General features: G+C 42.7%; 1 pseudogene; it reads right to left on the bottom strand.

Annotated features, from left to right (window-relative positions):
* Positions 1 to 591: 591 nt before the first annotated feature.
* Positions 592 to 9,403, bottom strand: LOC117714959 (ceramide-1-phosphate transfer protein pseudogene; annotated as a pseudogene).
* Between the last annotated feature and the right edge of the window lie 5,446 nt (positions 9,404 to 14,849).

The following is a 14,849-nucleotide window of genomic DNA, read 5'->3' as shown; positions in this document are numbered from 1 at the left end:
GAAGCAGATGAAGGGCAGGAAAAGAGCCTTTAGTACTCATGCCACTGCCAGAGGAACTTCATCTTACCTGAGGACATCTTTTAGAATATGAAGGGGCCCCAGGCATGTAGGCCCAGGAATGTTTGCCTGGCACCAGTGCCATGTCTGAGGCTCAAGATGGGTACAGGATACACAATGGCTGGGCATGTTGGTTATGGGAGGACAGCTCCAGGGTCCTGTGTCCTAATACCATTTCTGATTCTACATAAGAGGTAGAGCAACCTTGGGCTGTTGCAGATACATGACCACCCCCCCAGCCCCCATCTTCTCCACCTGCCATCTGCACTTCAATCAAGCCTGACTGAACACACACATAACTAAAGTGGAGGGCAAAACTGGAGTTTAACTGTCTCATCCTTGACCAAGAGGATGACCAGCACCCACCTTTCTCTGTTCAGCTGCCCATCACCTTTCTTTTACAGACTGTGGCTCTCAACATGTTCAGCTGTCAGGGATGACAGTAGGATCCAGAAAGCACTGCTGTGGGAGTAGTCCCAGGTTGCCCAAATCCAGTTCTGAGCAGGGGAAGTCTACACAGTATGATTACCACTACTAGGGCAGGTCTAGCAGAGAATGCTCAGTATAGAGCTTCTGGGAGATGTCATAAACATGCTCAATGAAGGGCAGGGCCTCTCCCAGCATCTCCACTTTTCTGCTCCCCTTCCGAGTCCCCTTCGCCTGTGAAAGAGACACATGAGGCAGTGTTCGGGTGGTTACTACAACGAGGCTTTATTCTTGTATCAGCAGAAGCTGAAGACCCCAAGCCCAGGAAAGGCACTGCTATATGTACCCTAGAGTGGTGTGTTCACTTCTGATTGGCTGTTCACTCATTACCCCATATTACGCCCCAGGATGGGCAGTGGCTTGGCGCGCTTTTGCCTTTTGCACCTGTGCAGTTAGTTGTTGACTTGTGGGAGCACCAAATTCCCGCACCATCTTGTAATGGCGAATGTTGTCAACGCTCACCGTGGCTCTCTACATCTCCCCCTATCTATTTTATAAAGATGGAACGGCCTTTTGCCTATCAAGCGTGGCACCAACTCAGCGAGGGAAAGCAGAGGCCTGATCCCCTGTAAAAATGAGATATTGTAATGGGTTTCTTTTCTTGTCGTCGTGCAATGAGTAATACTTCCCATACCAATCTCGATGCCTTTGTCGGGGAAAGGGAGCCTCCTCCCTGGGGCGCCACCAGGAGAGGAGGTGTTTGGCATCAAACCTATGTGCAATCAGGCATACTTTCGGGAAATCTATCCACACTCGTGGAACATTCCCTGTCGAGTACCCACTCGCAAACACCTCTAAATATTCAGGTACCACAGTTATTCAGGCAAGGGCTGGCTAGACTTAGACCTCTCATCAACCCAGTGCAATGGGCTGAACCCTTGGGATGCATCAACTGAGTGGGAGGAGCCAGAGGCAGGGAAAGGAGATAAGAGGAGGAGAGCCGTTGGGAAGTGAGGAGTTGGCAGTTGGTCGAAGCAGAGGGCAGTTGGTGGAGAGAGAGAAGATGAAGAAGACCTTGACCTAGGAAACCGCAAGTTGTTAAGAGCTCTCTTAGCCGGGGAATAGTGTAGTTTAATGGTAAATCTGTCCAATCTAGGCATGCAGCATTCATTTGATATTTATTGACTTGTGTCTTTGTTCTATGGACTCCCCATGGGCAAGAGATTTACTGCAACAAAGGAGTTGTTGGATAGGATGAAAAGAAATGGAGGATACACACAAACTGGAGTGAGGCATTACAGTTAAGGGTATAAGAGAAATTCTGTTTAGCAGAAGCGGCGCCTTTTAAGAAGGCAAGGGCATAGGTTTTGGAAAAGTAGATAGGAGAGCCATCTAAATTCACTATATATACTAGGAACCCGATTTAGGAGAGTCCAAATGAGAACTGAGAGCGTCTGCAGAGGAATCCTTCGGGGGGAGGGGGGGAGTCATTTTCAGGAACCGCAAGTCGCTGCGTCAGTCGCTCTGGCAGCCAAAATGGGTTGTCTTCTTCCTGTGGAAAAACACAGACCGCTCCCCTGGATCTCATTGAAATAGGATCCAGGCCTTTCCATTGACCAGTCAAAACATCTTTCCATTTTATCATTTCTTTTGGCCTAGTTGGTTCCAGGCAATGGCGATCAGCCACAGTGTTGCCCTGACTGTCAAAATTCAAAAAGTTGAGAGTAAAAAGTGCCAGAGAAACAGTAACCCGTGGCACCGTGGGCAGAGCTTCCTCAACTTCTCCTTTTTGTTTTATCAAATAAGTTTTAAGGATATGATGAAGACGCTCAATGATGCCCTGTCCCTGAGAGTTGTAAGGAAGACAAGTCAGGTGTGTCACATTCATTTGGAAACAAAATTGTCCAAACTTTTGAGAAGTGTAGGCTGGTCCATTGTCAGTTTTAAGGATTTTAGGCTTTCCCCAGGCACTCCGAGCCTCGAGACAATGTTGAATAACATGGGCCTCCTTTTCTCCAGTCAATGGAGAGGCTAACATAACTCCAGAACAGGTATCAAGGGAGACATGCAAATATTGTAATTTGCCAAAGGATGGGATGTGAGTAACATCCATTTGCCAGATCTGTAATGGCCTAATTCCCCGAGGGTTAATTCCAGTATGGGGAACAGGTAGGAATTGACAGCAGTTTTGGCACTGAGTCACGATATCTCTAGCCTCTTTTCTAGTGATGTTAAATCGACATCGTAGTGTCTCAGCTGTCACATGAAAACTTTTATGAAAGGATTTAGCCAAATCCAATTTTGGTGAAAGGGCAATTGCAATCAACTTTATGGCTCCATCTGCCAGGTCATTTCCATGGGACATAGGTCCCGGTAAGCCTGAGTGAGCCCTAATATGAGTTATAAAGACTGGGAATCTTCGCTTAGCCAGGGTAAGCTGAATCTTTTGAAAAACTTTTACAAGTCTGCTAGATGTCTTAATTAACCCAGCAACTTCTAATGCTTTCACTGCATTAACCACATAGAAGGAATCTGAAACAATATTTAAGGGACCTGGAAAGATTTCCAGAACCTCTGACACCACTAAGCATTCCACAATTTGAGGTGAGGTTTCATGGTACTGTTTGGATGTAACCTTATCATTAACCACATAGGCACCCACTCCTCTTTTAGAGCCGTCCGTATAAACTACCATTCCATCTTTGGACATCATTGTGTCCTGAGACACAATATGTGGAAATATGATAGCTTGAGTTAAGGCAAATTGTAAGATGGGATGCTTAGGATAATGATTATCTATTTGACCATTGAAGGACAATTTGACCTTTGAAAGTTTTTTGAAGTTTGGACAATTTGACCAACACTGCCCAAACATCAGAGGTCGCTGTTAATATTTGGACTTGATGGGCAGTATAAGGCACTATCAAAACCTTAGGCTCCCTTCCAAAATGGGTAATGGCTGATTTTAGTCCATGAAGGGCAAGCTGAGCGACTGAATCTGGATACCTTTCAATAATCTTTTCGGGAGAAGCATTGGGATGAATCCATAACAAAGGCCCCTCTTGTCATAATACAGCGGTGGGTAAGCATCTAGTTTTGAAAACACATAAATCAAAGGTTTTGGTTTCATCTATGGGTTTCAACTGGGCATCTTGTAAAGCATTTTCTACTGTTGTAGAGCACGGCTCGCAGCCGGTGTTAAGGCCCTCGGTGAGGAAATATGAGCATCCCCTTCCAAAATATCAAATAAAGGTTTCAGCTCGGCCGAGGGAATTTTTTAAAATGGTCTTAACCAATTTATATCACCTAATAATTTCTGAAAATCATTCAAAGTATGTAAATGGTCTCTACGAATCTCCAATTTCTGAGGAATTATCTTTTCTGGATAGATAACTGTCCCTAAAAAGGAGCCAATTTCTGAAAATTGAACTTTCTCAGTAGCAACATGTAGACCCCACTGTTCCAAGGTGTTTAATAATAAGGGTATCAGGTCTGTAAAGTACTTAAATCCTTATGACACATAATAATGTCATCTGTGTAATGGGCCAGCAGCAGAGAGGGAAATTGTCTCTTAATTGGCTCGAGGGCCATTTGTACATACAGCTGACATATAGTGGGGCTGTTGGCCATGCCCTGAGGCAGAACTTTCCACTGATATCTTTTATCAGGTTCAAAATGATTAATAGTAGGTAGTGTAAATGCAAATCTTGGTCTATCTTGTGAACACAAAGGAATTGAGAAAAAACAATCTTTATTATCTATAATTATGATTTTCCACTGCTTAGGCAAGGCAGAGAGTAAAGGCAAGCCTTGTTGCACAGAGCCAAATAGTTGCATCTGTGCATTGACGGCTCTTAAATCATGTAAAAGTCTCCACTTTCCGGATTTCTTTTTAATGACAAATATGGGTGTATTCCAGGGAGAGGTAGAAGGTTGTAGATGACCGAGCTGCACTTGTTCTTTAATTAGTTTTGTAGCAGCTTCCAATTTTTCAGAGGATAGGGACCACTGAGGGACCCACATGGTCTCCTCTGTGAGCCAGGGTATGGGCATAGAACCCTCAATGGCAACTAGGGAAAACCCAGGCCTTGTCTTCTTGTGTTTGATTCTTATGAGACAGGATCTAACCTTCCTTGTTCGTTCCTGCCAAGACCCTTCCCTTCTTTGAATCCCATTCTGTTTATAATGTTTATAGCTTGTGGGGAGTACTCACTGGTCAGAACTAGCCCTAGGTCTTGTAAGATGTCTCTTCCCCAGAGATTGACAGGGAGAGGAAGAACATAAGGTATAAAACTTCCTGTTTGACCTTCTGGTGCCTGCCAAGTCAACGAGCGAGAACTGACTGTGGGGCTGGCCTCGTATCCCAATCCTTGTAGGGAATGGGGCAATCGTGTAACAGGCCATGCCTTAGGCCACCAATTAGAAGAAATAATACTTTTATCCGCTCCCGAGTCCAGAATTCCAGTAAAATTCTTCCCCTCTATTGCTAGCTGTAAGGTGGGTCTAGTTTTAAGGTCAACCACCAGATGAGCGAAGTCAGTTCCTGAGGAACCAAGCCCGTGAGCACCTCTAAGCTTCTCGGTGGATGAAAAACAATCATGCGAGCTTGGAAGGACAACCAATTGAGCAATCCTGTCCCCAGGGGAGATGAAGAATACTCCTTGTGGGCTAGAACAGAGAACTTGAAGTTCTCTGGTATAATCCTGATCTATTACATTGGGGTGTATCACAAGTCCTTTTAAAGTAAGAGAGGAGCGGCCTAAAATAAGGCCGGCACTTCCCCCTGGCTGGGGGCCTCTATAATCAACCAGGATCAGCTGCACCCCCATGTGTGGCATTAGTAGGACTCGGGAGGTGGATCGGAGGTCCACTCCTGCGGAACCCCTTGTGGCTCTGCAGCGAAAAGAGTCCCCTGAGTGTTCAGCAGTGTCCCATATCTTTTGGGGCCCTGGGATCTTAGGCCCGTATATCCGTTTTTTGAAAAATTTTCTTCCTTAATGGCTGAGGGATTTGGAGGGAGGATCTGACCTCTTATATCTCTAACAGAGTGGCAATCCCGAGCCAGATGATAGCCCTTTCCACACCTGGTGCACAGTTTTGATGGTATTTCATTATTTGGGCACTCTTTCTTCATATGTCCCGCCTTCCCACAGGCAAAGCATCGGGCCATACGTTTTGAAGGGAATTTTCCACGATTCTGACCTTTAAGAAGGACTGCAGCCATTTCTAAGTTTGCTGATGCAAGTCTGGCATTAGTAAGGGGACCTCCTAAGCAGTGACAGGCTCTCAACCAGTCTTGTAACCCTCTGTTCCTACAAGGGGCAATGACTGTGCGGCATTCCACTGTAGCATTTTCAAAGACCATTTGTTCTATCAATGGCATCACCTGTTCCGGGTCACCAAAAATCCTACTTGCTGCCTCAGTCATTTGGGCCACAAAATCAGAAAAAGACTCATTAAATGTCTGAATTATATTGGACAAATAAAGGTTACTGCCTTCCTTCCTAGGGAGAGACTTCCATGTCTTTATTGCAGCTGATGCTATCTGCTCGAAAACCTGCCAGGGATGAGCGGTCTGGTCGTTCGCGTGTACACCAACTCCAGCCAGCATGTCAAAAGTCCATAATTGTTGTCCCTCAGTGTTTGCATTAATCCTGGCTTGTGCTTGCAGTGCCTCATGCCACAAGGCCTTCCACTCTAGGTATTGGCCCATATTGTTAAGTATCGCCTTCACTGTGTCCTGGCAGTCTCCTGGTGTCATAGCAGCTGTACTTAATCTCTCCACTTAGGATAGGGTAAAATTAGCCCCAATTCCATATGCGTGTACTGCCTCAGCTAATTCTTTGACCTGCCTATACTCTACTAGGGCATGAACACGAGCGCCTTCTGCCCCTTCAAAAACCGGAAATGCCAGCTGTAGCTGTCTCCGATCTCCTGGGCTGAGAAATGAATTAGAGATGCTGCCCGAGGCATAGGCCAGAGGCAAGGGTGGGGCCGAGGGACTCGAGGTCTTTCTTAGTCTTATCTCAGAATGGTTATTTTTTACATAGGCACCTGCCTCCTGCTCTAGGCTTTCTTCATCGAAGCTGCTAAGGTCTATGGGGGCAAGCTCCTTAATGGGGCATAGGGGTGACCTTTTGACCTCTACTCTCTCTTCACTAGCCGGTTAAGGGTCCTTAACCTTAACAGGCCCTGCAGTGGCCCCTGTTCCTTTTGAGTACTCCTTTCTTTGACCAGGCTTCTTGGCCTGTCTCTGTTGCCCAGGCTTTTTTGCCTGCTTCTCCTTTCCAGGCTCTTTGGCCTTATCTTTTTCCCCAGGCTCCTTGGCCTGATGCCGGCTAACACGCTCTGTTTCTGATACCCTGGAGTGGACCTCTCCTGAAACCTCTTGACTTGCACTAATAGTTGTGCTGTGAGCTGGATCCCCACAACACAAATAAGCCAAAGGCAAAAGCAACACAAGCAAGAGGCCAACTAGAGCAGCGGCAGCAATGGGTGAAAATCCACCCGCAACGAAGGCTTCCATCCCAAACATATCTCTCAGAGACAAACCTTGATCCTGTAGTCTTTTAACCCGCCCCGAATCTCGGGGGGGGGTGTCTCCATGGCACCTTGAAATTCCCAGGTTTCAATGCCAGATGTTCCGAGCCCTTTCCGAGTCCCCTTTGCCCACGAAAGAGACACATGAGGCAGTGTTAGGGTGGTTACTACAAGGAGGCTTTATTCTTGTATCAGCAGAAGCAGAAGACCCCAAGCCCAGGAAAGGCACTGCTATATGTACCCTAGAGTGGTGTGTTCACTTCTGATTGGCTGTCCACTCATCACCCCATATTATGCCCCGGGATGGGCAGTGGCTTGGTGCGCTTTTGCCTTTTGCACCTGCGCAAAGTTGTTTACTTGTGGGAGCACTGGCTGCCCGCGCCATCTTGTAATGGCAATGTTGTCACCGCTTCCCGCGGCTCCCTACACGCCACTGCTTGTTCACAGGACCCAACATTCATGGCCTCAAGTAAGACCTTGCTTGAGGGCAAGGCACAGAAGGCCACAGTGACAGCTTACAGTACTATCCAGGAGTGATAGACAGCCAGTGTGGCATTATAGGCCTCACTGCAGAGTGTGGAGGTACGAGCATCCTCAGAGCTGGTGCGCAGGCCTTCCAGGAACAGCTGTAGCCAGTGCAGAGCACGATGTAGGCACAGCATAGTCCAGCAGCCCGAATTAGGGTGTCATGGACGGGAGTGGCGATCTATGTCTAACAGCTTATTGCTCGCCTTGTAGCCTACCATGGACTGCAAGCTAGTATAATGTTCAGACTGTGGGCCGCTTCTCAGATGCTCCACTATCTGCAGCTTTGAAACCACATCCTTGGAAATGAATGAGAAGATAGACCCCAGGCTGTTCAGAAACCTGAGATGGGTTCCAGTGGTGGGGGAGTGGTGGTCTCTACTCCCGTGGAGGGCAAAGATGCAGCAGAGGCCAGAGATGGGGAGGGTTGATCAAAACTACAATTAGGCTGTGGGAAATGATTCTTTTGCCCTTCCATTCTGGTGGTCTACAGAGATGTGGCTCTGCTGCCTGATCCATGTCAGGTAAGGGTCCCCATCCCCATGCTTTCCCCCCAAGCTTGGAGCCTGCGGTTGAGCAGAAACCTCGCCGATGTCTTTTAATTGAAGAATTCAGACCATTGATGTTGACAGATATTAATGGCCGTGAATATTAGTTCCTGTTATTTTGATAGAGGCAGTGGTACTGTGTATGTCTGTGTGTGTCTGTGTATGTGTATATGTTTGTGTGTGTGTGTGTGTGTGTTTCTCTTCTTTTGGTTTTGCTGGTGTGGAATTATCTATTTCTGTGCTGTTTGGGTCTAATTATTATACTTATAATAGAATTTTTGTTCTAGTGTTCTCTATAGGATTAGAAAGGTAGAAATATATTGTTTAAATTTCCTAGGTTCTCTATCTCCAGGATTGCATCAGTTTGTATTTTCTTTATTGCTTCTTTTTCTATTTTCAGATCTTGAACAGTTTTGTGTGTTTCTTTCACCTGTTTAATTGTGTTTTCTTGTATTTCTTTAAGATATTTATTTATTTTCTCTTTAATGGTATCTGTTATCTTAATAAGATTAGACATGAGGCCGTTTTCTTGCAATTCAGGGGTGTTAGGATGTTTGGAGGTTGCTGTTATAGGATAGCTAGGCTCTAGTGGTGCCATATTACTCTGGCTTTTGTTGACTGTATTTTTACACTGGCCTTTAGCCATCTGATTATGCCTAGTTTTTGTAGCCCTGGTAGTTCTTTAGGGGAGCAGCCCTCCAAGGAAGCAGGTAGAACTGGTGGTCCCTGCTGGTTGTAGGCTTCTGTTTGTACTTGACAGCAGAAGGCCTCCAGGAATATAGGTAGACTTCTGGACCAAAAAATGGAGTAGAGTAGGCAGCACATTGCTTGAAACTGCTGGTTATGCCCAGATATACAGGTAGGAAATTGGGGTTGGGGGTCTCATTTGGTGGTCACTGATAGTTGTCACTAATGAAGCTCACCACTGCTAGGTTTTCCCAGAGAAGTTGGTAGGAAGGGAATTGGGGTAAGGTTCTCACCTGGTAATCCTTGATAGAAGAGAAAGTGGGGAATAGCCTTAAATGCATTTACAGAGGAGAGAAACTGCTGAATGAATAAAAAGATTAAATTGAAACTAGTTTCAAGACAATGAAGAAAAATTATTGACATTACTGAACCTGAAAGTCAAGATGATGCCAGTTATGGCCGGTCCAAGTGACTCAATGGTATCAGGAAGCTAGTCTTTCCATCTCTTGGTTCAGATTTTTTTGAATATGGCTTTCATGTCAGGTTACATTTCCCTATGGTAATGAAAAAAAAAGAGGCCAGAAGCTCTGGATGATGTACCAAGGGTTGAGAGAAGCCATATTGAGTTAAGAGAAGTCCTATTCAGTGCACTCGTACAAATTTCAGTAGGATTGGGAATAGGGTATTTGTTTATATAGTCCTATGCTAGGTATGTTGGTTCATGTCCATAATATCTGCACTGAGGCTGAAGCAAGAAGATTATATATTTAAGGATATCTATCCTTGTCTACATAGGGATTTAGAAGATTCCATCTGACACCAAAAATAGGTGGCAAACAAATGTGGGTAGCAAACACTTTGGATGTCAGCACTTGAGAGGGAGAATAGTTGGAGCTCTGTGAGTTCAAGGATGGTCTGGCCTATATAATAATTTTCCAACTAGTTAGAGCTACACAGGGAGACCTTGTCTCAAAACCAAAACATTATAAATTATTATCGCATACTTCCTATCATGCACAAATATAAATGTTTACACAGGAATTCAATGGTTCAAGAACTTTATACTATTACTCTATATTTATAAGATCTGTATGCCAGTCCAGCTTTAACTGACTATATACATAGAAAGACTTTGAAGTTAGAGTCTTCCTGCTCCACTGTGCACCACTATGACCAATTTTTGCAGTGCTGGAGATGAACTTCAGGGACTCAAGCATGCCAGGAAAGCACAATAAGAAGCTAATCTCAAGCCCATTTTCCTCTTCTGTTTTAAAAGAGATTCTACTATGTAACCCATGCTAGACATCAAACTGTTCCTATCTCAACTTCCTGAGTAATACAGATGGGAGCTTCTTGCACAGCACATAGTAATCAAATTTTACTTTATGGTGTCACAATGAAGCAGTGACATAATTTTTGAGGATTGTGACATCACAAGGAAAATCATATGTTATAGTGAAGCCAGTTTTGCTATGTCAGAAAATGCTTTAATGATGTCACAGTGCAGTTTGGTGGTATAACACTGTTCTGTTATATCACAATTCAACATTGTGATAGCATAATTCAGCATTGCCGTGCCATCATTGCATGATAATATATATGTAATATGGCAATGTGTTGACTCAGTGGAGCATTATGACTTCATTCAAGCAAAATTCAACACTATAATAGCACAATGAATCATTGTCAGTCCAGTTGAGCATCTAATATAATGATTCATGTTTGTGATGTCACCATCACAATATCTTTGTGATATTATAATTTAATATTGTAAGGATACAACAGAATATTTTGATAACAAAACAAATCAATGTGTCAATGCACAGTGGCAAATGGTGGAGCCCTGCACTGTTTTAGTGAACATTCTGGTGTCTGTAGAGCATTTTGATATCACAAGAGCCCTGTAGGGTCACATCTCATAACAGAATAGTGATCCTTTAAACATCTCATCTCAATGTATCTTTGTGACATCACAAAGAGACATGTGATATGACATCTGAGTATTGTGATGACACAATGATATACTGAGATTGCCTGAGGCAATGATGTGATGACAACTGGATAATGTGACACCATATTGACATTGTGATGGCTGTTTAATTTTACATGTTTGGATGTTTTATTCCATGCATGTCTGGGCACCATATGTATGCCTGGTGTAATTTAAAAAGTTTAGACAAAACAGTATTTTGTGGCCACGCTGTCACACACTACAGCTTCCACAATGGATTTTTTTCTTTGGGTAGTAGATTGCAATGGCAAAGAACAGGTAAAAAGGGTTGTGGAGATTAGTGGAATTCGCAAGCATAATATGAAATTCACATAAGTCAATAAAATGTTTTTTAAAAACCTGTGTGCACTCCCAAACACATGTATCTCAAGCTGCTCTTCAACTCACTATGTAGCAAAGAATGACTGAACTTCTGACACCCTACCTCTAACTCTCCAGTGTTGAGGTTACAAGCTTATCACCACCACAACTAATTTCTGCAATGCTAGGAATGGAATCCAAAGCTTTATACATGGTAGGCATGATGGACTCTACCAGCTGAGCTATGTTGAAAGCCTCAAGTATTCTTTAATTGGATCAACAGGACACTAGATCCTGTCCTAATATGAACTATAGTTTTCCAAAATTAGCCTTTAAAAAAGTAAAGAACAAGGTTAAAAATACAAAATGAATAAATTGCTTGAAAAATAGTTCCAGCTGAGTATAGTATCACATGAAGGAAACTAGCATTCTGGAGTTGAGGTAAGAAGATTGAGAGCTCAAACACATCATTAGGAAGAAAAACAAGAAAGAAGGGTAAGTCCAAGATGTTGATATCAGTATGTACGGCTTAAAAATGGCACAATTCTTAGTGCAGTGCTTACTTTGTGTTGCTAATTAAGGATTCATAAGTAAATAAAATTTGTTCAAAAATAATTTGTACATTATGTGTTAAAGATTATATTTAGGGGCTGGAGAGATGGCTCAGTGGTTAAGAACACTTGTTGCTTTTCCAGATGACCCAAGTTGAGTTCCTAATACCCGTGTCAGTGGTGTACAACTGCCTGTAACTCCAACGTTAGAGGCACCAACATCTTAAGTATATATAATCTTAAAAAACAAGACAAAACAGAATAAAAGCACATGGTATTTAGAGTTCATACTGTAGTCTAGGAATCTAAACTTGGATGTGGGGCAAAATTAAAGTTGATGTGGGAAAGGAGAACCAATGAGAAACTCCTGTCCATCAACCAGCAAGAGGCAGTGATATTGGGGCAGCATTACTAGGTGATTATTTGTGGAATGGTAAACCATGCCAGGAAACTTGGTGGGAAGAGTGGGTTGAGACACCAGACATTCACACCTGAGACAGTAGGCACCTTCCTGCTCCCTGCTGAATTCCTGGCCTGAAACCCATACCACACTTCCCAAATAAGGAAATGTGACCTGTAGTCACATAGGCCCAGAAAAGAGTTTTCCATGCCTCCATGCTAATGAGGTTCCTAGAAACCCTGAGGATTTAGCCAATCAGCTTCCCTTCCCAGACATTCCTTAGGGTGGATCTCAGGTCCACCCTAAGAAGTTGATATGGTATATACCCATTTACCACAATAAACAGTCAATAAACAATTTAGAACCATAGACTATCTCTTTCATTGAGAATCACTGTGGAGAGCATGGAGGGCATCTTTGACTACTGAGCCACAGCCTAAGCCTCCCACAGAAGGGCTCTCTGTGCTTTCAGCCACCACCAGAGACACGCTAAGGACCAAGCTAAGTGACTGAGGGCCATTGTTGATGGTAGCTAGAAACTGGAGAAAAGTGGAAAAGGGAGAGAAAACCACACAAACACACACACACAGAACAAACACACACATGCACACAGAGAAAGAAAGAGACAGAGAGAGAGAGAGAGAGAGACAGAGAGAGATAGGAAGAAGCAAGTCAAGGTCCACCAAGCAACCTCCAACCACTTTATACATATACATACATACATACATACATACATACATACATATGTACATATGTACATATACACATACACACACATTCACACATTGACTGTGTGTAGTAACCCACTCAGTAAAAATGGATGTAGAGATGGCTCTAACCATTTTGCATATATAAATATATACATGTTTACACATTTGGTGGATGGAGTAAATTCCAACAAGCTGGATACAAAAAATGTATTTTTCCCCATAGTTTATATATCCCAGAAAAAAATTTCAAGCACTATAAAAATTACAATGTGATGACATTCTATCTTTCTTCTAATGAATGATTATAGGAAAACAGTATGTCCCCCCGAATAACATTACATGAAAAAACATTATCTATCCCAGGTTAAAAAAAAAGTCACAATTATTCCAAAGAACTCACATACATTAATAACTAAACACCACATTATAGATTAACAAAGTGTGTGCAAACAAGGTAATTTTCTCAGTCAGTTTTTCTTACTCACAGGCAGCAATTTGCAGTTTTTAGAAAAAAATCAATTATTTTAGTATTTATCTTAAATGGTAATTTTATAAAAATCTTTAAAGAACCACAAATTTAAACCTTTATATAAAAAGCAATCAGTCATTCCTACTTTAAATCCTCAGGGAGCACATTTACTCATTAACAAGTTTTTATTGAATCATATCAGAATGCAGACTGCAAAAATGAGTAAAAGAAATTAATCATCACCTAAATCCCTAAATTGTCAGTCTAGTCTCCATTAGAATCATGTCAGCCAATGCTAGTTACACTACCGTGGTTGTTTCCTAACCTCAAAAAATCCCAGCTCAACTATTTTTTTATTTTTTATTTATTTTATTTTTATTTTATTTTATATTTTATTTACATTTCAGATCCTATCCCCTTTCCCCATTTCCCCTCCCTAGAAAATCCCTATCCCATGACCCCTTTTCCTTTTTGCTTTTATACAATTTTTTTTTAGATGTTAATCAAAGGCTTTATAAGTTTGGTAATGCTCAATCAGAAGTGTAACCCAATACCCAACCTAGATATATAAACTCTCTTTGACTGGTGGAAACACGTGAACATCTGCCTCCATGCCCACCCTTTCTCTCTCTTTCTCCCTCTCATCACCTAGCTTCTCCTCTCCTTCATCTTCTCCTCTCCTTACTCCATCTCTTCCTCTCAGTAACCCTTCCCCCTTAGCTCCTCCTACATATCACGCTTCCTGTTAAAATAAAACTTTTCTCTCTAAATACAATTAGAGCATAATTATTCCTAATTGTTTCAGTGAGGTACAAGATAGTCCTAATACCCGGTCCATCATTTTTTGACTAACCAGAATCTCTGTCATCTCTCCTAACTAAAACACCTAGTTTTGAACCTGGCTTTTTTCTTGGCTTTAGAATGAATGTCAGCTGAAAACCATCCACTCAGATCTTTTCTCTCAAAGTAAATAGCCAGGATTGGCTATGAGACTATAGGTCTTCAACCCTGTCAGAAATCCAGAATGACTAAGTTAACTGAAATTATGGGAAGCACTAAGCATAGCTTCTAAAACTTAGCCAATTTATAGAGACCGCTGAACACCTGGAAAGCCCCTATACTACTGAACGTTGGAGCATCAAATCTTCAGCCTTCTGGCCCACAATCATCTGACAGACCATAGTGATGCAGAATTGTTAAGGGCTGATTACTCTGTCTAGGCAGATATAATCAGTCGACCATTCTGCAAGTGTGTTCTTTTCTGGACAGTAATTTGTCTGTAGATGGAAAGAGCCAATTCTTGCCTAGTGGCTGTCACCACACAACTGGAGTAACACCAAGGATCCTCAATTTCTTCTTAGAATCCATGACAGGAAGCTGTCAGGAGCACACAGGTCTCTAATCAAAATGAACATTAATATAGAAATATTTGTAACATCAAGTCTATGGACTTCTGACGTTTTGAAAACCAACTATCCATGTAAGGTAACCTGGACTGTTGTCTGTTAACTCCTTTCAGCTATTTCTAAATAAAATATGGAAAACACCCTAACAATAAACTCACAGCCATGAATTTGCTATAGTCCCTTAACTCATAGGCTAACCGTCCTAAATCAGTTTAAAAA

Source organism: Arvicanthis niloticus, chromosome 9, assembly GCF_011762505.2.
Source record: "Arvicanthis niloticus isolate mArvNil1 chromosome 9, mArvNil1.pat.X, whole genome shotgun sequence".
Classification (NCBI taxonomy): domain Eukaryota; kingdom Metazoa; phylum Chordata; class Mammalia; order Rodentia; family Muridae; genus Arvicanthis; species Arvicanthis niloticus.
Note: the sequence above shows the minus strand (reverse complement) of the source record. Positions and strands in the feature narration are given on the sequence as shown.